The sequence below is a fragment of the Amphiura filiformis genome, chromosome 2 (genome assembly GCF_039555335.1).
Source record: "Amphiura filiformis chromosome 2, Afil_fr2py, whole genome shotgun sequence".
NCBI classification, from domain to species: domain Eukaryota; kingdom Metazoa; phylum Echinodermata; class Ophiuroidea; order Amphilepidida; family Amphiuridae; genus Amphiura; species Amphiura filiformis.
In genome coordinates, this window is record NC_092629.1 from 18,685,385 (window position 1) to 18,711,713 (window position 26,329).

The window sequence follows — 26,329 nt, forward strand, 5'->3', positions numbered from 1 at the left end:
AATCAGGCAACATGTTGCCGAGTTAGGCAACACAGGCTTTGGTAAACCTTCCGAATTCGGCAGACTAAGGACTAAATTGTTCATGGTGATTTTATAAAAGATCGGGGGATATTTTACTTTGACCCACATGAGCTACATGTAATTTGACAATTTTTCACCGGGCGAAAAAAAATTCCACCGGAGAAAAATAATTTAAATAACAAAACAATTTCTAACGGTTTTTTAAAAATTTGATTTAAATATGCAAATTAACTTTATTTTAACTAACACTGATGAAAAATTACTACTAATTGTACATTCATTGATAATTTTATATATTTTACCTACTTCTTTACTCTAAACTAAGAAATAACGGTATATTAAAAGATGCTCTATTTGAAATAGAGCATTGCATTGTGGGATACCATACTGCCTAACTCGGCAACATACTGCCTGATTCGACAGTACTTCCTGATCAGGCAGTCGGACCGGACTGATCATCGAGTGTTATTTCAATTTCATTTGGACCTGATGTTGATATTGACATGTCATCTGCACGGGCTCGAGCTACGTAACATGCGAGTTATTTTTCATATATTAGGCCTACTCTCAGTCACTTTCTTTTCTAACTTACCTTCGGAAATGGAAAATTTTGGAGGCTGTCACTGTTAAGACAAAATGTACGAGTATGGTTACTGCTTTACACTTCACCATGGGCTTAATGCCGAGAAGTCGAGTTGGTATGCTCATTGTGTTTTGCGGAATTACAATGACTGCAATGGCATTATTAAGGAATATATCAACAACAGTTTCTACGCATACGGTATGTTGCAACGATTCCTACCTATTTACCACCAAGTAAACCTTCGTCCTGCGAAGGGGTTGGACATGGCTTCTCCCTTAACACTTTTTGGTCCGTATTCTGACCAGGTCTAACTTTAGAACTGGTCTAACTATGGAGATTAGTTCTACGGAGAAGTATTTTTTAATTAACCAATACGATGTGCTTGAAGTCAACAGACAATTGCAAACCGGTTTATGACACTTTTTTGACAAAATTAGTTAACTTATACAATCTGACCAGGTTTGAGAATAAATGCAATTCAATAATTAGATATTAGACGTAATAATTTGGCGTACGATAACTTCTTTTCTGACATACCGACGCATGTCAGATTTATATAATAAAGCTTCCTAATAATAAGGAGGTTGTTGTTTTGACATATACGATGACTGGCATATATACATGATATGTAACATTTCATCGTTTTTGCTGCATTACAAAATTATTTGGTGTTATGATATACCGGGATTAACTTAACGATTTCAATTACTATTAATCAGTGGTTGCAAAACATGTGATAACATTTTCATGATAATGGTATTTTTGAAATGAATTTTTTTTCAAAAAAGAAAGGAAACAGCAGTATTGACGAAGTTGGAACCCCGTTCAAATACATGTAGCTAATTTATATACTGTCAGTATATAAATTACATACGACGTATTCATGTAAAATGCCTCATTTTGTCTTAAATACACGGCTTTCGGCTGAACCACTGACAGGCTATGTTAGCACATCAATGACAATAACAACGGTACTAGCAGATGACGGTGGCCGACATTATTAAATGTGGCAACAGCCAATAGCGTAAACAAAACAGACAATATGACGGCAAGACTGCCTGGACGTTGGACGCAATTATTTTTCCCCAAGCCAAGGCGCGTTTTTAGCTCTATTGGCCCCGTAACAGAAAAAAAAATGCACAAAATATATTTCCCAGTGCAATGTATACATATTCACATGAAAATAAATCATTTTGGATTCAAAATGTATGTGAAGAAACAAAATTAATAATATAGCCGGGAGTGGGAATCGATCTCGGGACCCTATGCGTGGCAGGCGAAGACGCTACCGCTGCACCACGCATACATTGATACACGTGGAGGGAATTTTTTAATATATATCATAACATATCGTGCGTTATTGATACAAAAAATTAAAAAAAAAACAGTACTTACAATGAGGTTCACTGTCGAACCTCAACGGATTTAGACTGATAAAATAGTGCTTAATAACATGCATACACTCTTGGAATTATTTGAGACATTTTAATTTTCGTGTTTACGTGTAAGACCAATGACGACGTCAAAATTCAGGCAATCTTGGCCTCCCCCCACCCCTGGGTACTAAAGTCTGAATTTTAATGATTTTTACGATCTTCCGGATGAGCAAATCACTGAATGGGCCTTTAACCTAGCATTGCGAAGAGGTGGGGTGTACTAAATCCCCTAAGGCCTTTCGTATTTACGCCCAAACTACTTTAGCTAATCGTTGATTCATCTTTTGCTCTGATGATAAAATTTTGAACCCAGCTAACCATCCAAAAATGAGGCCCACCATAAGTTTCAATAACCATGATTTTTATTTTGCTCTTGCAGGTTGAAATAACCATTTCCTTTCATGAGAAAATCCGGTTAAAATCGCATGTTTGTAAATATTTTTAGCCGAAAATCATTTTTGCCTACACATAACCAAAACTTCCGCAATTTTGCGAGGGCACATTCACATATTTTGGTACCACTGTAAGGACCGGTACCAAATATAACGGAATTATATCGAAAATTAAGGGAGGTTGCAATACTTAATTCGCAAATTTGTAGTCCGTGTTACAAAAACGAATGTTAACTTTATTCTTGTACCTATATAAACATTCATTATTGTATTCAAGATCTTAGCGCATCTCTAAAAACTGAACAAATTTAAAATGTGAATTTTGATAGCACCAAGATGATTTTTTTTTGTTGCAAATTATAGACTCTCACTCTAAACACTGAATGGGTGTTAAAAATACATTTCAAAATATTACAAGATTCGTTGAGTCCGTTGTTCTGGGGCACCCTGGCTGTAAGTACCCACGATTTGTTTTTCGGCTCTCGCATTTTAATTCTGTAATATTTTTAGTTCGTTCTATCCTTTTAGTTACAAGAAGGGGTGGATAAATACCCCTGCCCAATATTTTGATAGGGGGTGGTCCATGCAATCACCCCCTCCCCCAATATTGACGCCTGTATGTGGGTTTGCGATTATCAAATTAACCCCATGTTTGATCATTTTAGCTTAAAAAGTGCTTTAAAACTTTAATTTAAGTTTTGCACCATATTTCATCAGTTTCACTTCAATATTGCAAATTTGCAAGTATTTGAATATTGCAAATTTGCAAATATCGCGCATTGGTACCAATAACATATTATGTCGTCAAAAGGTGCTGGCTTCACTATACTTCAAGAAATTATTTTCCAACCACATCCCCATTGTCACAAATAAACATACGCCACTGGCAATCGTGCAAGACTGAATGGGTGGTTCGATTGAATAAGAATAGAAATGCGTGATGTAGGTCATGTTTAGCGTATGGTCATGTTTTTTATGTTCGGCACCAGTTATACGTTGCATGTGTATTTTTCAAACAAATCACATGCTTTTACAGGTTTGGTACTATAACTTCAAAAGTTTACATTAGAGTCCAATAAAAGTATATATTCTGAGAGCATATACTCAGACGATTTCAGAAACCATACAATGGGCGTAATTATACAGGGTGACCCATATAATATACAGGGTGTAACAAGCAAAATAAGAATGAAAATATTAATTCAGTTAGGGGTATCACCCCTCAACGTGCATTGATACTGTAAAGTTTTGACACATGTTAAATATAGTTAACTTAATTGCCCACCCAGCCATATGGAACTTTTAGCAGTCAAGTACTTCAATTATGTGGATACAGGGTGGTCAAAAATCTGTCAATATTTATATAAATTTCTCTAAAACATCCCTTATCTGGCACTTTAGATGCAAATTTTCATGATTGAGGCATGTAACTTGATGTACAATAAGCGCAACAATCCAGTTTTGAAAGTTAAAAGAGAATTCGACAAAGCGTTTTCGTAAAAATGGACATTTTGGATCAAAATTGAGCATGAGGGCGCTCTTTCAGATTTGTCGCAAACTTTATATGTGTTACTAGTTTTTTTTTACTGAAGTAAAGAGGATCACAACCAAGGTCTGCTTAAGAAATTTGAGCCTTTTATCATGTTTCGTTTGTCCGTAGCATCCTTTTGAATGTTGCCTACATTAAATCCCTATTAAATACATAGAAGTCAACGAACTTTATTAATGTAGCAACAAGTAATTAGTCATTTTTAATTGTCTAATTAACAAATACTGAGGCAATGAATGCTAAATATGATATCACTTGGCTGAGATCAAATACAGAAACAAGTAGAAATCCATCAATAATGTTTATTGAAGATCATGTGGCGGAGGATCACCATTGTACAGCATTGTGATCCTCCGCCACATGATCCTCCGCCACATGAGCCACCCCTGACTAATTAGACTTAACGAGTTACAGTAATTAGTACAAATCATTAATTATTGTTTCAGAAATTGAAAGACCAATGTCTAAAGAAAAAAATAGTACTACACAAGCTCATAATAAATATCAAATAAACAAGCTACATGCATGCCAGTATAAAAAACATGACCGTATGCAGTGAAGTATAAGTTTGACCACAAAATGCAGCCACTCCTTTAGTAAAAACAACAATACCCAAACAAATAATAGAGTGAACACACTGAAGGAATAGGATAAAAAGGCCCATTCAGAAATTGGTCGACGACTCTAAAAATATGTAACATTTTCACAAGTCACCTAAAAATGGTTGATAAATCAAGGGAATATCATTAAATTATTTTCCTTTTACAAATATTGATAAAACGTGAAGAGAACTGAAGGTTGCTGTCGTTTTTTTTAAAAATCGTATGGGCTTTCAACACGAAATCGGCACGAAATGCATTATGGCCAGGTGGTGTATGACGTGCAGTCCCTAAATTCAGTAAATTTTCATCGTCAACCGTGTAATTGAATGGGATTATTTTGAAATTTTAAAACGCTTGAAATATCACAAACAAATAGGCCTATGTTGATAAATAATATAAATACAAGCTAAAACCGTTGGGGTTCGATAATGAAACTAACCGAGTATATGGAAAATGCCATACGGTTTCACGAGTTGCCGGCTCGATCATGTCATCCGCCGCCTGCATTATGGCATAGTAGCAGGGAAGCAGTCCACCAATTTCGACACCCACTTCCGGGTTCCCGTTCCTTGGGCCGACGACAGCTAATTATATGCACAGGGTTCACTTTACGTGTTTTATTTTTGTTTTGTTTTTTGTGAGAAGAAATTAAAATGATTTCAATGTCAATATGGTTCATTTCCAAGTTATCCTACTATAAAATGAAATAGAAGGGTACAGGTAGCAAGAATATCGCCAACATCCCTGCCAACATATCAAGTGCAGCTAGTATAGAAGTCCGGTACTAGCAGTACAATATAATTAAAAGCTTATAAAAATACTACAAATACAATCATGGCAATGCCCGAATATACACGACATTGAACATCATTGATTTGATATGTATCAATCTTTCAATGAGCCGGGGGAAGGGAAGCTCAACTTTCATGTTGGTAGGCCTGGAGCCGGAGGGGGTTCCCAAATATGTGGGGGATCATGACATTTGTTAACGTTCAAAAATTACGAGTCCTATATTAAGCACTGGGTGTCTCTAGAAGATCGGGGGGGGGGGGGTGTTGCATTGCTAGAGCAGTATACGGAGGCTTGCATTTTCTTCCGAAGGGTTCCCAAATTTACAAAGGGTCGGCGTCAATAAAATTTGCGACCCCCAACAAAAATGTTATGACCTCCCCACACCACTGATACACCTTACCCCCTAAACAGGCTAAAATTGTATTGAAATCAATCTTTTTGAATAAAATAAACACAATATCTGTGGTCATCTTAACACTCTCTACATGTTGGTCATCAACAATTTATGACCCCCATTTTTCTTTACAAAAATGTATGACCCCCAGTACTTTTCGGAAGAAAATGTCAGGCCCTAAATGGGGAATTTAACGGCCCCCAGCTAACAAAAAAACGTTTTCTGAACGTTGTGAGAACGTACCGTTGACGTTTTCTAGACGTTTTGATAAAACGTTTTTAAAACGTAATTTTGTTGAAGGTTTTTGACGTTTTAAAAACGTTATTAAAAGACGTTCTAAAAACGTTTTCACAACGTAAAAGACGTTTTTAAGACGTATCTTTCCGTTACCCAAGACGTATCCAGGACCTACAGAAAACGTATTGGACGTTCTAGCACGCAACTAACGTACTAAGAACGTTGCAGAAACGTCCAAAACGTCCTGAAAACGTTATAGCAACGTAAAAAACGTATTGGAGGATGCATTACTCACCACCAGAAAACGTATGTTACGTTTCTACTACGTTTTAAGAACGTTTTCTTGACGTTTTAGTGACGTTTAGAAAACGTGCTATGTTTTATTAGTTTAAGACAATGAAAATAAAGCGAAAATGTAATTTAATAAAAGTCCAAAACAAATATCAAATATTATTAAATTAGGCCAATACAAAATTCATGAAACAAGTCAGTTTGGCAAATTAGTGATACTTACGACTTACACGACACATAATAAATCACACAAGACAATTAATGTTGATTAGATGTGTGATTCATTAAACTTTATTCCTGTGTATGAATATTATTCTTCATTCATTTTCGTTGAAAATACTGCTGAAACATAAATTGATTTTATACAAACATGCTATGCAAAATCACCACATGGAACATGTGGAACTTGTGTTACCATGTATCGAGTCAACTATTGTCATGACCATTGATGACTGTTTATACACTCTATTACTCGATTTATAATAATTATTGTTTAATAAAACTCTCAAATATAAGTTACTATTTATAATTGAAGACATAATAATATTCAAAAGACTAGTTTGCGTATAATGTCCTGTCAACCAGACCAAAATTGCCGTTCTGCGCAGGTCAGCAACCAATCACACCGCGCCTTTGCCCTGACGTCAGACACAAACTAATGTTTTCAATTCGGTCTTCAGTTAAATTCGACAAACTTAATTGATTACTCTCAAGTACAAAGCGCAGTTAACACTCTAAGAAATAAAGGTTCTAAAAAGATTCTAAAGTTGTCCTCTCAGGAGAAACCTTAGAGGTTTTCTAAAGAACCAAATATGGTTCCAAGACCATCGAAATGGCCCCCAAACTAAAGAACCTTTTAGAGGTTCAAGATCTAAGAGGGCGGGTTCTCCTGAGAGGACAATTATTTCTTAGAGAGTTGATGATGACTAGACTTGAAAGTGCTCGTAACTTTTGCCAACACTTTGCTAAAATTAAGTCATAATTATTGTTCATGGTTTACTTTAATTTCGTAGAATTTTGCCATAGGCCTACTGTGTTCGTAATGAGTTATAATGTCTAGCCCCTCTCTCATTTAATTAGCATTTATGCAAAGTAACGTGGTCCGGTTTGACACTTTGACAAGAACGTATTTGCGCGATGTTGACAAGTCGCAACTCACAACGAATATATGGCGACAGAATTAACAACACATATTTTGATTGACCAAGTTTTAAGGCAGAATTCTGTAAAATAAAAGTACCATGAACATTTATGCATTTATTTTAGGCATAATATATTGGCAAATGTACAATTCATGAGCCTTTTCAAGGCTCATTACCTAAATTGATTAAATGTAGGCCTATAAAGGTGAATAAGTCTGCATTTCCTAACTAGCCCCGTTCTCAAACCGCGATGCCTCTCGAACAGCGAGCGGAGCGAGCAGCGAGCGCAGTGGAAAATCATCATACAGGTATCAGAGTACAGAGTGCTAGGAACTACCGGTACCCAAAGCATTAACGAGCAAATTAGTCCTATAAACGAAACTACTTTCGATTTCGGCCATCATCTCCCTCCCTGCCAGAAACGTAAATCCACAAATGTTGAAAATTATCTTCTTAAAAGAAATATTTTTACAAACGTCAATGAGATTTGAAACCCACTCCCAAAAACCTCGATCTTTTTTGGTTGTTCCTTTAAGGGATGGGGTATGAACGTTTGGACAAAATTTATTGTGGGACATGAGAGCACATCAGACATATCGAATTGCATTCTGAATACGAAGAATGTCCTTCTGATATGAAATAATTTTGATTTTTTTTTTAAATTCGCAATGTAATACACATTTTATGTGAAATGATTAAAAATTGATATTTTTGAAATTAACAGTACTTGCAGTTAACTTTATAAATTTGATGTTTTATACTTAAAGTGTATTTATTTAGGATAAAAAGCCGACGATCAATTTAGAAAATTTTGACCTTTCGTATTGGAGATATGGATTTTTTCTCCCAAACACCCAAAAAAATAGGTCTTTTTGGGAAAAAATCCATATCTTCAATATGGAAAGTCAAAATATTCAATTGATCGTCGGCTTTTCCTCCCAGCTACATACACTTTAAGAATATATCATTATAACATTTATTTCGAGGACTGTTAATATCAAAAATGTGAAAAATATCAAATTTTAATAATTTGTCATAAAATTTGTATTATACCGTTAATTTAAAAAAAAAAAAAGAAAATTATTTGATATCAGAAAGACATTCTTCGTATTCAGAATGCAATTCGATATGTCTGATGTGCTCTCATGTCCCACAAAAAATACTGTCGAAACGCTCAAAACGCTCATTCCAGATCCCTTAATGTCATTAAACACGTCAAATAATTTGAATACGCACAGTCTAGTCTCAAAGATAAAATAAAGTTCAATTGAAGTGTTGTGTGAAAACTCCTCAAATTGAATTATTACCTCTTTACTAGTGTCCCCAAATACAACGTAAAAACCACTAATTTACATTGTTTACGCAACATACAAATAATATCATCACTTTCGTTGCTGATGGGCAGAGCGATTAACTGTAAACCGTTGACAAGAGCGTACTTGCGCGATGTTGACAAGGCGCAACTTCCGAGTATGGCGACAGAAATAACAACACGTACGGCGTGTAAAGTACACATAGTAGGCCTACGCTTCGGATCGGAGGCGCATTGTGAACATCGCGGAAGAATGCTCTCGTCAAAAGTTTTACAGCAAATTAAAATCACGGTATAGTTACTATAAGGCTAATGAAAGTTAATTCCGAGTTTATCGTCCCTTTTTTTCCCAGGTTGGTGAGGTGACTTTTTCATTTTTCATTTTTCATTATTTCATCAGATTTCATTATTGACCTAAAATGCGTGTTGATTTAAAGCCACACTCATACATGTTATTTATAAACATGTTTTTATATGGGTAGGGACTAGAAAAGTTAGAAAAGAGCCTGGTTTTGCTTCCAAGTTATGAATTTATATGTTTTACAAACAAAAATATATGTTTCCAATTGCTAAAACTGGTGAAAACACTGATACTTTGAAAATAATGAATTATTTTGGCATTTTTGAAAATTTGACGCGGGTGTTTTTGGTTTCCAAAAAGTGACGCGGGCGGGGGACGATAAACTCGGAATCGACTTTCACTAGCCTAATCGATAAGTCGCTATAATCTGAGGCAGAATTTAAAAGTCCGAGTACCGGTACGACATTTTCGGTCTGGTTGGCAGGATGTCAGACGCAAATTAGTCTTTTTAATTCGGGCTCAGATTATAGCATGCCCTCGAGCGTCAAGTCGCAAGCCATACATGGCCTTTAATGCAACTTTGACCAAAGGACCGTTCATATTACGCCGCAATTGCGGTGCGGTGCGGTGCCGCACTGCAGAATACTTACGATATTGCAATGAAGTTCAATACATTTTAACTTGGTAATGCGACGAGTAGCGTTGAGTTGAGGCAAAAAGTAATCGATATATCGGTACCGCATCGCACTGCATTGCGGCGTAGTTTGAACGGACCTCGACGCTGCAACAATAAGGCTTTTTTGAAGTATGACGGGCACAAATGGAGATGGTGTACTTTTATTTGGGTAATCTTGTGTATGCTTTCTTTCAGCATACAAAAGATTACCCAAATCAAAGTACTCCCTCTTTTGTGCCCGCCATACTTCAAAAAGGCTTAATAATCAGCGATTGTGGAAACGCACTCAGCGAATACTAGTGTGATTATACACTGGTGAAGTGACGTAGTTAATCGGATTAACTACCATAGCAATAGTTGAATTAAATTTTGACTGTATCCCCCGTAGGCCTACAACGTCCATGCGGTACCGATGCATTGAACCATATATGTCTAAAGCTGTGTTCACACATGCACTTATTACCGGTAATATTTTATCTAGGCTTATGTCCGATCGAATTAAATATTTCGGCTAATCCCTTAGTGCGTCCACATTTGTCGGCAATATAAGAGCTATACGCTGGCGAAGTTACGTAATAATCGGATTAACTACCATAGCAATAGGTGAATCATGCTGATTAGTTGCACCTGTAAGATTAGTATCTTTGAAAAGACCGGTATTGTATTCAATCTATGATTGCAGACATACAGGTGATGAGTGCAACCTGCTTGTAGTGCAGCGCGAAATGTTCAAAATTGTTTTCACCTATTGCTATGGTAATTAATCCGATAAATGACGTAACTTCGCCAGCGTATGCCCGACGTGTTATGTCCGTTAAAGCCTATTACCGGTCATAAATCTCTTCTTTCTACATGAGCATCATCAGAAAATTTAACCCGATTTTAAATGTTTTCACTGAAAATTCACTTTCAATAAACGCCCCTCTTTAGAACAAATTACAGACAATGCGGTAGGTATGTCATGTAAGAAAATGCAAATTCAAAAGTTCCAAAATTAAGACCAATTTTGTATTTATGTAGGTTCTATTATTATTATTATTATTATTATTGTTATTATTATTATTATTATTATTATTATTATTATTATTATTATTATTATTATTATTATTATTATTATTATTATTATTTTAGTTTGACAAAGTAGTCCCATTTTACAGTAGACTTAGCTCTATATCGCATTTTATACATGTAGGCCCTACTATGGTGGACATCTTTGAAAAATGACAAAAATAAAAAAATTACACTGACTCCCATCATCATGCTATTTTTTTCTTGGGGGGGGGGTCCCAAATTTACAAAAAGTCGGCTTCAATAAAATTGCGACCTCCTCTATTTCGGCTGCAAATATTTTATGACCCCCCACCGTTTACACCCCCAAAAAAACCAGGCATCAGTCTTTTGAATAAAATAAACACACTATCTGTAGTCATGCTGTGTTGTGACTCCCTACATTTTGGTCATCAAAATATTTTATGACACCCCCTATTTTTCTATCCGTATATATTTGGGACCCCCCTAATCATCTTATAAAATGCAATTGCATGCCTTTCTGTTATCATGCTTATGGCTTAATAAATTTCATCTCCATCTCCCCCCCGGGCTATACCCCTCTGGGGGTTAACTTTTGCTACCCCCCCCGAAACTCGTGTAGGTTATCCCAATAAGGATGGTCAATTGCTCCTGCGCCTGAATTTTTCACCCGATCATGGAGGGTGCGATGGAGAGTTTTCAGTGCCTTTATCACTACAGGTATCTGCTCCCCGACCGTATCAGGACCCCCCCCCCTTGTCATGTAATAGCGTGGCTATCTCCTCCCAAAGCTTTTTTTTTTATCGCAGAAATACTTTCCGTGTCTCTCCAAATTTTGAGTATAGCCAATGTTTCCTTGTCATTCCAATTGACCCCTCTATGGAAACGGGAAATCACAAGCAGCAAATAAAAAAAGAAACTAAAAGGGAAATGTAAGAAAGAAAAGATTTTAATGTTCATTTTCAATGATTCTACCTGTTCAGTAATTCTTCCTGTTATAGTGAACGCTCCCATTTACTCATCTAACGGTGATGTCCGAAAAAAAATCGCATCCCCAGGCCTTGCCGTTTGAGGCGAGCGATCGCTCTCGCTCGCCGCCGCTCGCCCAAACTCGATTTTTAGTGAGCGATTTTCCACTCGCCATAGACACTAAATATCACTCGCTGCGAATCTCCCAAAATCAGCCACTGAATCAGCCATTTCAGTATTTAATCGATGCTGTACTCCCTCCAAGCGTAGAAAGTGAAAAATGTTAGCGCGCTTCGCGCGCATTTCAACATAAATGTACATAAATACCATGTCAAGACAGAAACTCTACTTGATTATTTCCTAAATAAGTGATATTTGTGAAAATTCGACCACTCGCCTACAATCATGCTAGCGAGTGATTAACCACTCGCCTTTAGAATCTAAACGGCAAGGCCTGCATCCCGCTAGTTTATATTAATATTTGCAGCTGCAGCCATAAATTACTCTGCTTAAAATTTTCCGCGAGTGATATAGGCCTACTCACAATTATATCCGACAGCCCAATAGTGCTGCGTGTCCACACGTAATTACTATTACCGGACGTAACGTTTCGATCGGTCTTAACAGCTCTTAACTCTGGTCATCTTCAGCCTTAAGAGGCATTATCTGTTATTTTGGAGAATTTTTGTTAAATGTTTGCCACGGTCAAAAAATGGATTTCCTTTAAACTTTCATATTTGATGGACCTTGACCTGAAACAAACACACATGAAATAAATTTGGGAAAAATATCCCCGTTGCCATGGTAACAGCCAAATTTTCATTTTAGGCCTATTTTCACAATTTTGCATTTTTCAGCAGTCAATTTGTCAAGTTTTGAAGCCAGTGTTACTAATATACACAATATATATATACTGTTTTCTTTGTAAGGTATGAATAGGTCGAACCTTAGATGCCGCATTGAAAGTATAAAAATAATCACCAGATGTCAGGGTGGGTTATACCATTTATTTGAAATAGGGGAGTGTTTCAATTTTTTCAAAGTATGAAAATATACCAACTTTGTATAGCTCATAAACCATATGGTAGTGCTCCGATTTCAACATCGACCACAGCATGTTGAGATGATACATTGGTCTTATGAAAAGTTACATTTGAGCTTGGGGAAAACACATCTGTATATACAGTGTTGCCAGACATTTTCCTATTTTTCGAAATTCAACACAAATCTCACCTTAAGTTAAATGATGTGAAAATGAAACATCATCCTTTCAAGGAACATTTATTAGAAAGAGAGTTTTTATTCATATCAAATTTGATCAGTTATATTAATGGTCAGTGTTGTTCTAAACCACATGGGTGTTGCCATAATTGGGGTTTTATTGTGATTTGTGGATATTTTCAACTTTTTAAAAGTTATAAAAATACCAAAATGCATTTCTATAATAAAGAAAGAAACATCGACCTCGTCATGTTGAGATGATACATTGGCCTTATGAAAAGTTATTTTGATGGGGGGAACATCAGTTTATACAGTGTTGCCATATATTTTCCTATTTTTTCAAAATTCAACACAAGTCTCGCCGTAAGTTAAAAGATATGAAAATGAAACTTCACCTTCATATGGAACATATCTTTTTAGAAAGAAAGTTAATTTCATATTCAATTTGATCATCTGGGATGGTCAGTGTTATTCTAAGCCATATGGGTGTTGCCATAGCTGGCGTTTAATATGACAATATTTAGATATTTCCAGCTTTTTACAAGTAAAAAAAATAGTACACACCTTTAAAATTATTGTGGAATGAACGCAATATTAAGGTTAAAAATTAACCTAAGAACACTTAGTATGTGAATTTAAATTTTAAATTTGAGTTCAGAAAATATTTCCTTCTATACAGTATTGCCAGATATTATCACATAATTCAAAATTCAACATATGTTGAGCTTTTTTCAGCTTTTTTTTCAGCTTTTTCAGCTATTTTTCAGTTTTAAAAATGCCAAAATACAATGGCATACATTCCTAAAATAAAGATGTGAAAATGAAACATCGACCTCATCATGCTGAGATGATACATCGGTCTTTTTTTATATCCGACGCTCATTCACACTGCCACTTATATCCGATACTATTACCGACGTAATTTAAGTCCGGTAATAGTCCGACTGTGTGAACACGACGAGTCGGCAATAGCTCTATGTCCGACGTGTTTATATCGAGCTATTACCGGTCATAACTAACCGGAAATGGTCAGCAGAGCTAATGTCTCCTTCTCTTGCCAGTTCATTCCTCTATTGCGTTTGATATTCGCACCTGCATCCATGATGATTTTGTTTTATCTCTCACTGGTCACACTATTTATACTCTGCTTCAAATCAGTTGCGCGAGTGATTTAATTTAACCCGGAAGTGTTCTTCACGCTGAATCACGCAGAAAGGTGAAAGGTCACAGTTATATCCGACAGCCCAAAAGCGCTGTTCAGTGTTCACACGTAATTACTATTACCGATCGTAACGTTTCGATCGGTCTTAACAGCTCTTAACCCTGGTCATCTTCGGATTTAAATTGTCGGATTTAAACCACATTACGTCGGATATAGTTATATCCGACGCTCATTCACATTGCCACTTATACCCGATACTATTACCGACGTAATTTAAGTCCGGTATTAAGTGGTTTAAGTCCGACTGTGTGAACAAGGCTAAAGAAATGCAATCACTTGTACCTGTAAGATTAGCCTGTTTGAAAAGAGCGGTATTGTATTCAATCTATTATATGATTGAAGACAGGTGATGAGTGCAACCTGCTGTAGTGCAGAGCGATGTATTCAAAAATTGTATTCATCTATTGCTATGGTAGTTAATCCGATTAGGACGTCACTTCCGCCAGCGTATATCGGATAGGAAAAGTTAAAAGCTATAAGACTAGTACAGAAACAAAAACATCTTAACATGCTTATGAGAAATGTTTTAAAATAAAAGTCTGATATATAATCACAGCTATTTTAAACTTAAACCTTATATTTATCGAATATATATACTTCAATAGACAGTGAGCACCTTGTCCGACAATGTTGTAAAACTAGCATGTTTACCAGTGCAGTGTCTGTGGTCTTCCGTTTCAATGTGTCCCCTTGTCTTGTTCTTCCTCTTCCTGTTGGGGGCCACGTTCATTTTCGCCCGCTCATCATCCTCCAATTCCCCTACAAGTACCGCTGCATCCACATTCCCAGCTTTCTATAGATAATAAAATGGAAAACAATCGATTTATAAGCATGATCATCATTTTGGGAAACATCATTTTTTAAATTGAACTGAAACCCGATTCCCCTTAATAGATCAGCTCACTAAAATAGCAGCCCTGACCAAATATATATAAATAGGCATAAGAAATTCTATGAATAAAAAAATTCTATCAGGTTATGGTCACCCTTAGATATCCAGACAACTTATTTATATTATCAGTATCATTAATTCTGAGTAATTTTCAAGGTCTGTATAAACCATAACGAAATCATAATGCGCGCGTGGGTGTGTGTGTGGGGAGGGGGCATGGTGCCCCCAAAAACCTAAGAGAAGTGAAAATAAACAAAAATGCTCCATAGAGAAAGAAACATCACGTAGTTGTGTGAAATGTAAGGCCAAAAAAGTATGTCTGGGATACATTTGGTAAAATAGCTTTGTGTTATGCTTTATTATTTTTTTAAAACATTATTTTAAGAAAATGAGCTGTGCGATATGCGATATTTTTTTCATTTTACATTCAACGAACAATATTTATGCACTTTTTGATATTCAGATACAGAAACATTAGTAATACACTGCAAAAACAGTGTCTAGAGATTGAACACTTTTTTTGTCCTCAATTTGTAAATACGTTTAAAACCTAAACACCAATGTCAAATTTCAAAACATCATATATGTTTAATATCTAAACACAAGACATATTTAATTCCTAAACATGTTTAGCATTTAAACGTGTTTACAAATAGAGGACAAGGTGGTGTCTAGAATGAGTGCTTATATTATAATCCCTAGACATTGTTTTAGGTCTACATGAATTAAATAAATGAATTTGGCATTTCAGCAATGATATTTGAACTTACTTTATACTTTTTTCCACCTGGAAGATTTGGTTTTCTTTTCAGATAATCTCCAAGTCCCTTCTCTATCTCAACCTCCTTAGCTTGAGGATGATTCTTCATGCAAGCTTCTATAGAAAGGTGGAAATGATATGAGTTCAGTATTAAATTAAACTCCTTTATCAAAATAAACGGTCTGTATCTCAATATTAGGATTTTCCAAAAGCCTACATGTCGACGTGTTACCATACGTGCGGTCTGTGGTCTTAGGGGAAATATTTTTTATTTGATAAGTTTATGAATAAAGTATACACATATAATCTAAAATAACCAAAAAAAAACAAGTTGGAAACAGACGTCCGATTTAGGGGTCAGATTTAAATATCCATATTTTAATTTTATAAGAGTATATTACACCCACTATCTGACTATGATTGGTTCAGACAGCATGACAAATTATATGCATTCTGTTTAGGCTTAGCCGATCTTAGCTCTATGGAAGCTTATGTATCTGTTTTCTCACCCAATGTTTGGAAACATACTGTGAAATAAAAGGAAAGGCCTACGTGATTTGGCATATTATGTTAATCATAGATTGTATCTTGGGCCTCTGAAACTTACTGACGATAACTTTGTAGAAAGGGCTATCTTTAATGCTCAGCTTGCCTTTTCTCCCTATACACTGTAGGAGGACCACAAATTGTTCGTTCCCAGCTTCCTCATCATCCTCCTGATGGTTTCGTTGAGATCATGTCCTCCAACATTAAGACTAAGGTGTCGTATCTGGAATAAAGACATATGAATCAAAGCTAAATATTTTTAATGCATTATCGCATGGAATTTGGAAGTCAATGTCGTTTATGATGTTGCCGTTGTTGATGGTTCAGTATCTTGTGATACTTTGACCCACATCTGAATAAAGTTATTGTGATTTTCATCGCAAGTGCAAAATGTCAAACATATTTTGAATTATGGCCTGTTTATAAATGATCATGATTATTAGTACTTCAATTGTGTAAATCAACCACAATTTCATATTGTGTACTTTTGAACACACGAAAATGGCATCTTAATTCATAATTTTGTTTTTAAAGCTAGTATAGGGTGGAGGCAAGGGAATATTTTGCACAGGTTATGATTGCTTGGTATAAAATTCCAGTTCCTGAGAAATATTAAAATATTTAAAGAACCTCTCGTGTCTATTCGATATTCCTATATATTTTAGGAATAATTTTGGCTGAGTGGAATTTTAATATAAAACCACATATGCGGCCCTCATGTGCATGTTTTGCAAAAAGCAAAACTTATAGTTAAGAGTGCACCAAAATATTGACATAGTTTTTTTGTATTTCAACCAGGTACAATAAAAAGCTTGTCATGTTTCTCTACAAAGTTCTAATTGATAACTAACTAAACAGCAAATTGCGTAACTCTATCACTCTTTAAACAAATGATAAACTTCAATGTTGCAGAATATGGAATATGGATATTTTTCGACAATGTTCTTAGCACATCGAAAAATGTTTCAACAGAACGAAGGACAATATCTTGAACTTCTGAACCAGCAGTTACCAGACCTTAAGGCCTATATAATTTTATGACATGTTACATGTACAAAATAAGTTACAAAATTCTCTTGCTTAAACTTTATACGAAGGAGAACAACTAAGATTACAAGAGATGGTAATCTAATACTAATGGATATGCGTTTTCCCAGTCGCCACCCAAACAGGGTGGTGGGTTATGTATTTTTAAATTGTGATCTGTTTAATTGATAAAATGTCATATTTTGTTTTGGTGTCATTTGAAAGCTAAAACACCACTAACAACCCTGTAAATATGAACAATATAGCTTTTCAACTACTGGAGATGTGTGGTTGATCGAAATTTGTGAGGGAAGGATGGGAAGAGGAGCACATAAAGTCTATGGGAACAGGGCGTTTCGCATGTGTAACTTGAATAAATTAATGACTACAGGGGCTACATGAACTTGATTTTGGTCTTAATTTACAGCTAAAAAATTCTACTAGTTGTTTTTAATCATTTTGAACTCTTATGCATGCATACCTAGGGCTAAAGAATCGTCCTGGTCATCGATCTCTTTGATTTTTTTCAGACAGAAGCGCAACGTCCCATTTTAATTCAGTGCTTTCAGCCTCACAAACCTAATTAATTACACTAAAAATAAAAACAAATGTGTTCCACTTCCAAGCAATCAATATACATCATTATTCATTTGCAATCATTTCATAAATATTGCAACATTCCATTGTTTAGGGCAAAAATTAGCGTACTTGAACTTCTCTGGGTAATATATGATTTATAGGTCATACCATCTGTTGTCTTTAACCATGGACTTGGAGTTTGTGACTAACCCAGCTCATAGGTCAAGACTGAGGTGGTACAGGTGAAGTTCTGGGTGCACAAAATACACCTCTGGGTGCAATAACCGGCAACATGATAATCATTTCAATGGATTTCCAGTAAACCCTTCTGCCTGACTTTAAAGCAATTATTCAAATTGTGAGGTTTTGGGCGCTAAGGGAACGTTCATAAATACCTTGGTGGGGGGGGGCTGGAAAATTTGTAGGGGGTCAAAAAGTTTTGACCTTCCAAAAGGGGGTCAAAAAGTTTTTAACGTGGCAAAAGGGGGGTCAAGAAAGTTTTGACACCCATAAAGGGGGTCTAAAAGTTCAATACAAAATTTGTGCGCGCTACGCGCGCACATTGTCACAATAAAGCCCTTTTCATCCCGATCATAGGTGTAAATAGAGTAAAATACAAATTTTTTGCCCGCTACGCGCGCACATCCAGTAAAGCATTTTTTTAAAGCTCCGGTATATGTATGTAAAGCAACTGCAATTGTTTTTCGTCTGTGCCCCAAAATTTTATTTGCCCCCACACCACACCAAGAAAGCTGGATCCACCCCTGATACATCCGTGCAATAACTTTTGAGGCCTTATTTGAAAGCAATTTATTCATATTTTATGATGTCCTGACAATTTAGGCCTATTATAGACATAAGGCCTGTAAGAGTGACACTGATAAATGAGAAATTTATTGCGGATCTGTTTGCTTGAATTTGTAACAAGGTTCAAACTGTATAAGTTTAATCCACTATACTAGTAAAATAAAGCATTACTTATAGTGGAAACAATATGTGTGTGTGTGTGGGGGGGGGGTAAAAAGTTTGGGTGTATACAAAGGGGGTCAAAAAGTTTTCAGTCCATAAAGAGGGGGGTTCTAAAAGTTTAACATACAGACAGAGGGGGGTCAAAAAGTTTTGACATACCGAAATCAAAATTTTCCAGCCCCCCCTACCAAAGTATTTATGAACGTTCCCTAAATACTCCCTATTAATCACATATTGCTTACATATTGGGTAACAACGGCCACTCTCTTTTGCACTTGTAATTATTAATGTTACTTCTCACGTGTTCTGTTTTTATACTTGATGACTTCTCTTACTACTTTCAGGAATTTGTCTGTGTAAATATACATATGATATAGATGAGAATAATAATATAGCCTACTTGTAATTAAATCAGGTACTAAGTTGTCCGACGATCTGATGATCGAGTGTCATGAGTGTCATGCTAATCTAATACTCATCTAACACATTATGTCAGATAGACTTATGAAATATAGGTATAACAATTTGACAAACATGACAAAACTCAAGTCAATAAATCACCTTGAATTTCAATCAAATAATTAATTGTAGGCACGGCCTTTCAATTCTGACAACATCGCCGGTCTTTTTCAATTTTGAGATTGCAATTTTATAAAGCGCTCAATCACGACGAATAGGCCAGCTATATACGAATGCATCACGAACATACAAGTATTTTATTTAGTAGTACCAATCCGGAATTAAACCATGAATATCATCAAACCTTACAACATACTTTTAAGTCAAGAATTGTAAATAATTAGAAAAAACAATATCCTATTAAAAACATCTTATTAAGTTTAAGTCCTCAGCTTTTAAAGACTTTCCTCGAATTCAAATTACATCAACCGTCATTATATTGTGGATGCCATATATGTTACTCATTGTACTTCACTGATTAAATTGACTAAAAACATACACGCTTTATCATGTTTAATGCAAATATAGTAACAATAAAATACAATCTTACCTTTGTTTGGTAGAACTGAACGAAACAGATGCAAATAGTTCCTTTTGATGAGCAACTTGATGTATATATATTCCTTAGAACAGCATGCCAGCATAAACGATCGTGTGAAACGTATAATTGTTCACATTCCAGGTTTGAATTTTGGGTTGCCAGACGATTTACAAAACCATACAACTTTTATATAGGTCACACTTAAAGATGTCAAGCAAGTCAAACACCCGGTTCATACATCACAATCTCTAAGACACAGTTCCTCACTAACCAGCAGCTTATGCTAGGCTTAGGCTGACTTTAAAATGTTGGTTGCAAAAGCTTAACTCTACAAATTGAGATCAACGTCCGAGAAGTGATGTTGTCGAATGCATATAATTGAACCGTGCTGTGATGATGAGATTGTTATAATAAAAAGGACTGCGTGAAACACTTGCCAAATTAAGTACATGTTTCCTGATTGATGCACATATATAAAGAATTAAACAGTTAAACTTGTATTCATCAACAATATACAGACATCATTGACTTCACAATTGCTGGGATTTATGCGCGCACAGCAGGTGAACATTAAGTTTCATATTTTGAAGTGAAAGTTGATATGCATTTGGGTTCATTTCCCACGAAGCGCGCAAAAATATGCAATTTTACACTATTTTATACCAAATCAAGGCGTTTAGGGCTATCTATAAACAACAAGGAATTTTTCTTTCACTTTTTTTTTTTCTTTGAGATGTGGGGGGGGGGGGGGTTGCCAGAAGAATTCAAGGAATTTTTTAATCCCTGTTGATTTAATATTTAGTCGGCTTTGTCATGTGTATCTTGTCTTTTTTTTTTACTTTCTTCAATCCTTCGATTCCGTCCTTTTCCTCAGTCTTCTGACATGATAACTCCTCTTTTTCCTTTCTGTTAATTGCTGACGTACCAGATATCAGGGGTAAGACATAGACAAATTGCTTCTTACCGGTCAAGTTTACGGGGAGATGCGCGTATTATTCACACAAAACTTGTTATACTATTTTAGCCCCCAATCACGGTGAATTGGATGTGAATATGAAGGTGAATTTGAATTCGATGAAGTACGCGGAGCGCGAGAAAATTTCAATTCTAAACTATTTCATCCAAAAATCAAGGTATAATACCGAATAGGCCTATTGCCTGTATTTTTAGAGTAAGTATACTTAGACCAGGGAAGTGTTTGCCAAAAACGGGGTGGGGGTGACATTTGATATCCCAAAGTGTATGCGGACGTGTCCCCCCTGTCCCCCAGGATTTACGACCATACAGTGCCTTAAACCAGAGTACGTGTTAAAACATTTTGATAATATGAAATAATAATTAAACGCTTTAGAAAGACATTTAATTGAAGTTGTACAAAACGTTCGGAAAACGTTCTGGAAATAACGTATTATAAACGTGGCAAAATAACGTAAAAAATCGAAATATTTTGTCACGTTTTAAAAACGTTTTCTGAACGTCATGGTAAAACGAACAATATTTTAACCAAGTCAAAACGTTTTTAAAACGTTTTTAAAACGTTTTGGAAGACGAAGACGTAAAAGACCAAACTAGAACCTAGAGAAAACGTTTTCTAAACGTTTTGTGTTTGCTGGGCCCTTACAATAAATATAGCTGTTTATCAGTAATAGTCGGATAGAACTCGCTTCTGAGTGTAAAGTCAGGTATGACTAACATTTTGTGCTTTAATATTGATATCTGAGTTGTATAGAATAAGAGAATAACGGATGCCTAATGAGCACCCTTGAGCATTTTGAGAAATCCGAGGTCAAAGTTTACACAGGGGTCAAAACTCATTTTTTTCCTATTTTGGTTAAAACTTATTCCAAAATATTCATCAGGTCACAAGGATTCAGAAAATATATAGTTTGACCTACTAATAAGTCATGAGTTATTGACAAAAACGTCAAAGGTCGAAATTTGAGCTCCATGGGGGTCAAACACAGAAACGTTACCCAATTTTGCTCAAAATGGTCTCAAAATGTTTGTCTTGTTATAATAATTCAGAAACGAATTAGTTTGCACTACATACTATGTTTCGTTACCATGGAAACACACCAAAAAGAATTACTGCCCGTTGTTTCCAATGATGTTGAGGTATTTTCCCGCGTTACCCAGTGAACAAAATATCGCACATAGTAAAAACTATTCTTTTTTCTGAATTATTATAACAAGAAAGACATTTTGAGACCATTTTTATCAAAATCTGATAATTTTTCTGTGTTTGACCCATGTTGAGCCCAAATTTCAACCTTTGACCTTTTGCTATTAACTCCAGACTGATTGGTCGTAGGTAGGTCAAACTATATATTTCCCGAATCCTTGTGACCTGAGGAATATTTTGAAAAAGGTTTAACCAAATCGGAACAATTTTGACTTTTGACCCATGTATAACCTTTGACCTGCCCACTGGGCACCCGTCATGATTGACCTCTCAACATGTTAGGCATCAACTTTAAACAAGAAAATCTTAGTCATACGCAACTTTACTCTGAAGGAGAGAGAACAAAAGGCATCTACTCGACTATAATGTGAACAGTCCGGTTCAACTGCCTGGCCAGGAAACACGGCCGTGCCAGGCAGTTGCGCAGGCAACTTAAGTCTTTTGTAACTCTTCCGAATTTGGCTGGCAGACTAAACCTTCAAATCGGGGATAATTTTACTTTTGTACAAACGAGCTATATCTAATTTGACAAAATTACCGGGAGGAAACTAATTTAGATAACAAAAGAATCTCCTACGGTTGTTTGAACATTTGAATATGCTGCGACTGCATTGTAATGTATCCATGTGTTTGTTGTTTCAGGTAATACCAGATAATCCTATATTCCTCGACAGTGCAGGTGTTGTTGAAATTGGAAATCTTCGCAACAAGAACATGTCGTTTTTTGCAGTTAATGAAGATATCATTGAAAATGGAATACGCGGAAACTCCAGTGGTATTACAAGTCCCGTAACTTCGTCGTATGAAATCCTTGGAAATATCCATACTGATAATGGCGATTTTGTCCATATACTCATAACAGCACGAGATGAGAACGGCCAACGAAAGCTGGGCGGAGGAGATTTGTGGACAGCAACTTTATCTTCCAAGTCGGGGAATTACAGTACTTCAGGGAGAATTGAAGACCATTCTAATGGCACCTACAGTGTGTATTTTATAGCAGCATGGAGCGCCAAATCAGTGATCAATGTAACACTTGTTCATTCCAGTGAATCTGCGCAGTATCTCAAATACAATATATGGCCAACATGTCGTCTTTACTTCACTGGATTTTACATATCTGGCAACACTGAAGATACATCGATTTGCACTATTGCATCAACCTCCGAGAACTGGTATAATAAATGTGAATACACTCACCCCACAGCTCTTGGCAATCATTTGTTTCTGTGCGATATGCCAGGAAAAAATTTATCTTGTAAAAATTTGATCGATTACGGACATGAACAAACGAAGAACAAAACGCGAATTCAGGATAATCCCGTAAAGAAACTACTGCAAGGAAAAGAATTCTTGTTTACGGGTAGGTTTCTATTATTAATTAATTAATTAATTAATTAATTAATTAATTAATTAATTAATTAATTAATTAATTAATTAATTGATGGATGGATGGATGGATGGATGGATGGATGGATGGATGGATGGATGGATGGATGGATGGATGGATGGATTGATTGATTGATTGATTGATTAATTGATTTATTTATGTATTTATTTATTTATTTATTCATTCATTCATTCATTCATTTATTCATTTCTTTCTTTCTTTCTTTCTTTCTTTCTTTCTTTTTTTCTTTCTTTCTTTCTTTCTTTCTTTCGTTCTTTATTTATCTATTTATTTATTTATTTATTTATTTATTTATTTATTTATCAGTATAGAATACTACCGAGAGTATTAATAGGGGTAAAATGTTGTAGTATAGTATTTCTATTTCTATATACTACCACATTTTAGCATTGTCTCTATACATGTATATATGTGTACACATAATAGAGGGCAGGTAAAAAGTACCGACTCTCCCACTATTTTCTACAAATTCATTTCCCTCTTTTAAAATAAATACCCCTTCCTTTTAACTATACCCTCAATATTTAATCACTCCCGAAATCTCTTTATTCCCCCCTTTCAAATGAGGGGATACTCCTGATGGGGTGGGGTGCTCAGGGCTTTAAAAAATTAAGCCCACATTCCCGGCAGGGCTAAGGTCATATACTTCCATAAGACTTGCAACTAATGGGGTTTCAATTTAGAAGAGGCCCGCAGGGCACGAAAGCAATGGTGACGAGTGAAACTCCACTAGTGGTGGCCTCAGTGCGGTCTTTATACTTTTAAGCCCTGGCGATCTAGGGGCTTATCACGGTGTTAACTCGGAGCTCTATACTACCACCTTTTACTCTTGCACTCCCCTATCAGTACATAATATTGGTAGGGACAGGGGTAAAAGTGATAATAATATATAGAGACTCCGTAATAAGTTTTGCTTCGCACCTCTATTAAGGTTAAGGCTAGGGCATATGAAAGGTCAACGGTCGTTTGAAGCAGAAAAATAAAACACAGCGTTTTGCTAGAGACGAATCCAAAACCCAAGTGATGGTCAGAATTCATTCGGCTATTACTGGTTCCCCTTTGTAACAAACTGGTGCTGTGACTGCCCAATTGGGTGAATTAAAGCCGTTTAGAAATCGATGCTATATTGCAATGCGTTGTAAATTTTGCATCATTCATTTGTCTACGTGTAACATGGGTGATGAAATGCAGTTAAAATCCCCGCCAAGGCCGCATCATTTCACATTTAAGGTGGGAAGGAGCCAACGGGGACCCGGCTATGGCTACCATTGAGCTGTAGGAATGTGTGAAATTGGATTCGTCTACAAAGACTTAGTTAAGATGTCGTTATATAAAAACATAAATAATTAATAGCAGAAAAATAACACTGCCGCCAGCATCGACTCATGGTTAAAATAATGTGACGTCAGTTTCCACAGATCGTACGTGACAGTTACCTATCTACGCACTTCGTTCGTTACCACCGTGCACCATCATTGGTCATTTTTTTATGATATCGATAGTTTACATGTCGTTAGCACTTAATATGTAAACACAGCGGGTTGAAATACCTTCTTTCATTTTCCTGTTACCTTCTCATTAATTTTTAGCTGCATCATTTTCTTCTCATACGTCCTCCATCTTTTCCTTGCAACTTTTACACGTCGCCACTTTCCCTCGTTTACCATTTGTTTTGTGTATACTTCATGTGTTTTTATGCTCTTTTTCTTCATCCTCCTAATTGGTATGATTCGCGATGTTGGATTAGATAATATGAAAACGAAAATACAATAACCTAGCTTTACCCTTTCATTTGTTATGCAGTGTACACAAAAATTACTCATTAATAAACCTCGGACCAAGATACATCGATTTACAGAAAGGTAAGCATTCGAAAACATTTTCCATTTTTATTACCAACATTTCAGAAAGTAAAGTAACAGGATTAGGCTTTAAAATTGTGTAACCAATAATATTGTTTTCAAGATTCTTCTGGAATTTCCAAATTGCTATCAGATTACTGCTTTGGGTCTCTTCTTTCCTTTAATCCACTCAACATAGCGAACATGACGCAATCTAATTAAACTTTTGTATAGATATAGGCCAAAATTGATTTGTTTTTGGATTTTGTTACCCGGGAATATTATTACAAAGTAATAAGCAAAAAGGTATAATTTGGGGGTGGTCAGTATTTTTGGCCACACAGGTCAAATAAGGAAAACAAGTCAAATAAGGAAATGTTTGCACTGTCTAAAATACTTCGTTATTGACAAAATGGACCAATAAAGGTCAATCCCCATTACAGCCTATTGAGCACAACCTATGTTGTGTTGTTTCCTAGGTAACGAAAAATCCTACATGGTTATTCCTGTTTTGATGTGTTTTTCCATGACAAGCAATTTGAGCCCAATTTCGTTAAAATCGGAGCATTTTTATTTTTTGGCCCCTGTGTGGCCAAACAACTGACCTCCCCCAAAGATTTGACCTTTTTGCTTATATCTCAAGAACGGTATGTCGCAGGTAGGACAAACTATACTTTTTCTGAATCCTTACAATGAGAGAAATAATTTGGTGTGCTAGTTAACCAGATATACCATACTAGTCCGTATAATGCCGGACTAGAATGTTATATTCTATATTTCTCTATGGCTTCTTTATTTTCAGGAAACATTCCGTCAAAGCTGCCATTATGTAAAAACAGCCCGCAGTCCAATGCTAGAAGCAGCTCGGGATACTGGGAGGCATCACGCTGGAGATCGCTTACCTGTAAAAACGCTCATTTTGAAGACAAACATGTTGTTGGAAACTGCCTCCGT

The 26,329-nt window shown here is 35.9% G+C and overlaps 2 long non-coding RNA genes across 2 annotated transcripts; one reads left to right on the forward strand and one right to left on the reverse strand.

Moving 5' to 3' along the window:
* Positions 1-619: 619 nt before the first annotated feature.
* LOC140135548 (uncharacterized) lies at positions 620-26,329 on the forward strand. Its single transcript, XR_011856536.1, has 3 exons — positions 620-802; positions 25,338-25,396; positions 26,178-26,329. It is a non-coding gene; the product is annotated as an uncharacterized lncRNA (long non-coding RNA).
* Positions 14,887-16,562, reverse strand: LOC140135541 (uncharacterized). Its single transcript, XR_011856535.1, has 3 exons — positions 16,429-16,562; positions 15,832-15,938; positions 14,887-14,962 (listed from the first exon to the last, which is right to left on the reverse strand). It is a non-coding gene; the product is annotated as an uncharacterized lncRNA (long non-coding RNA).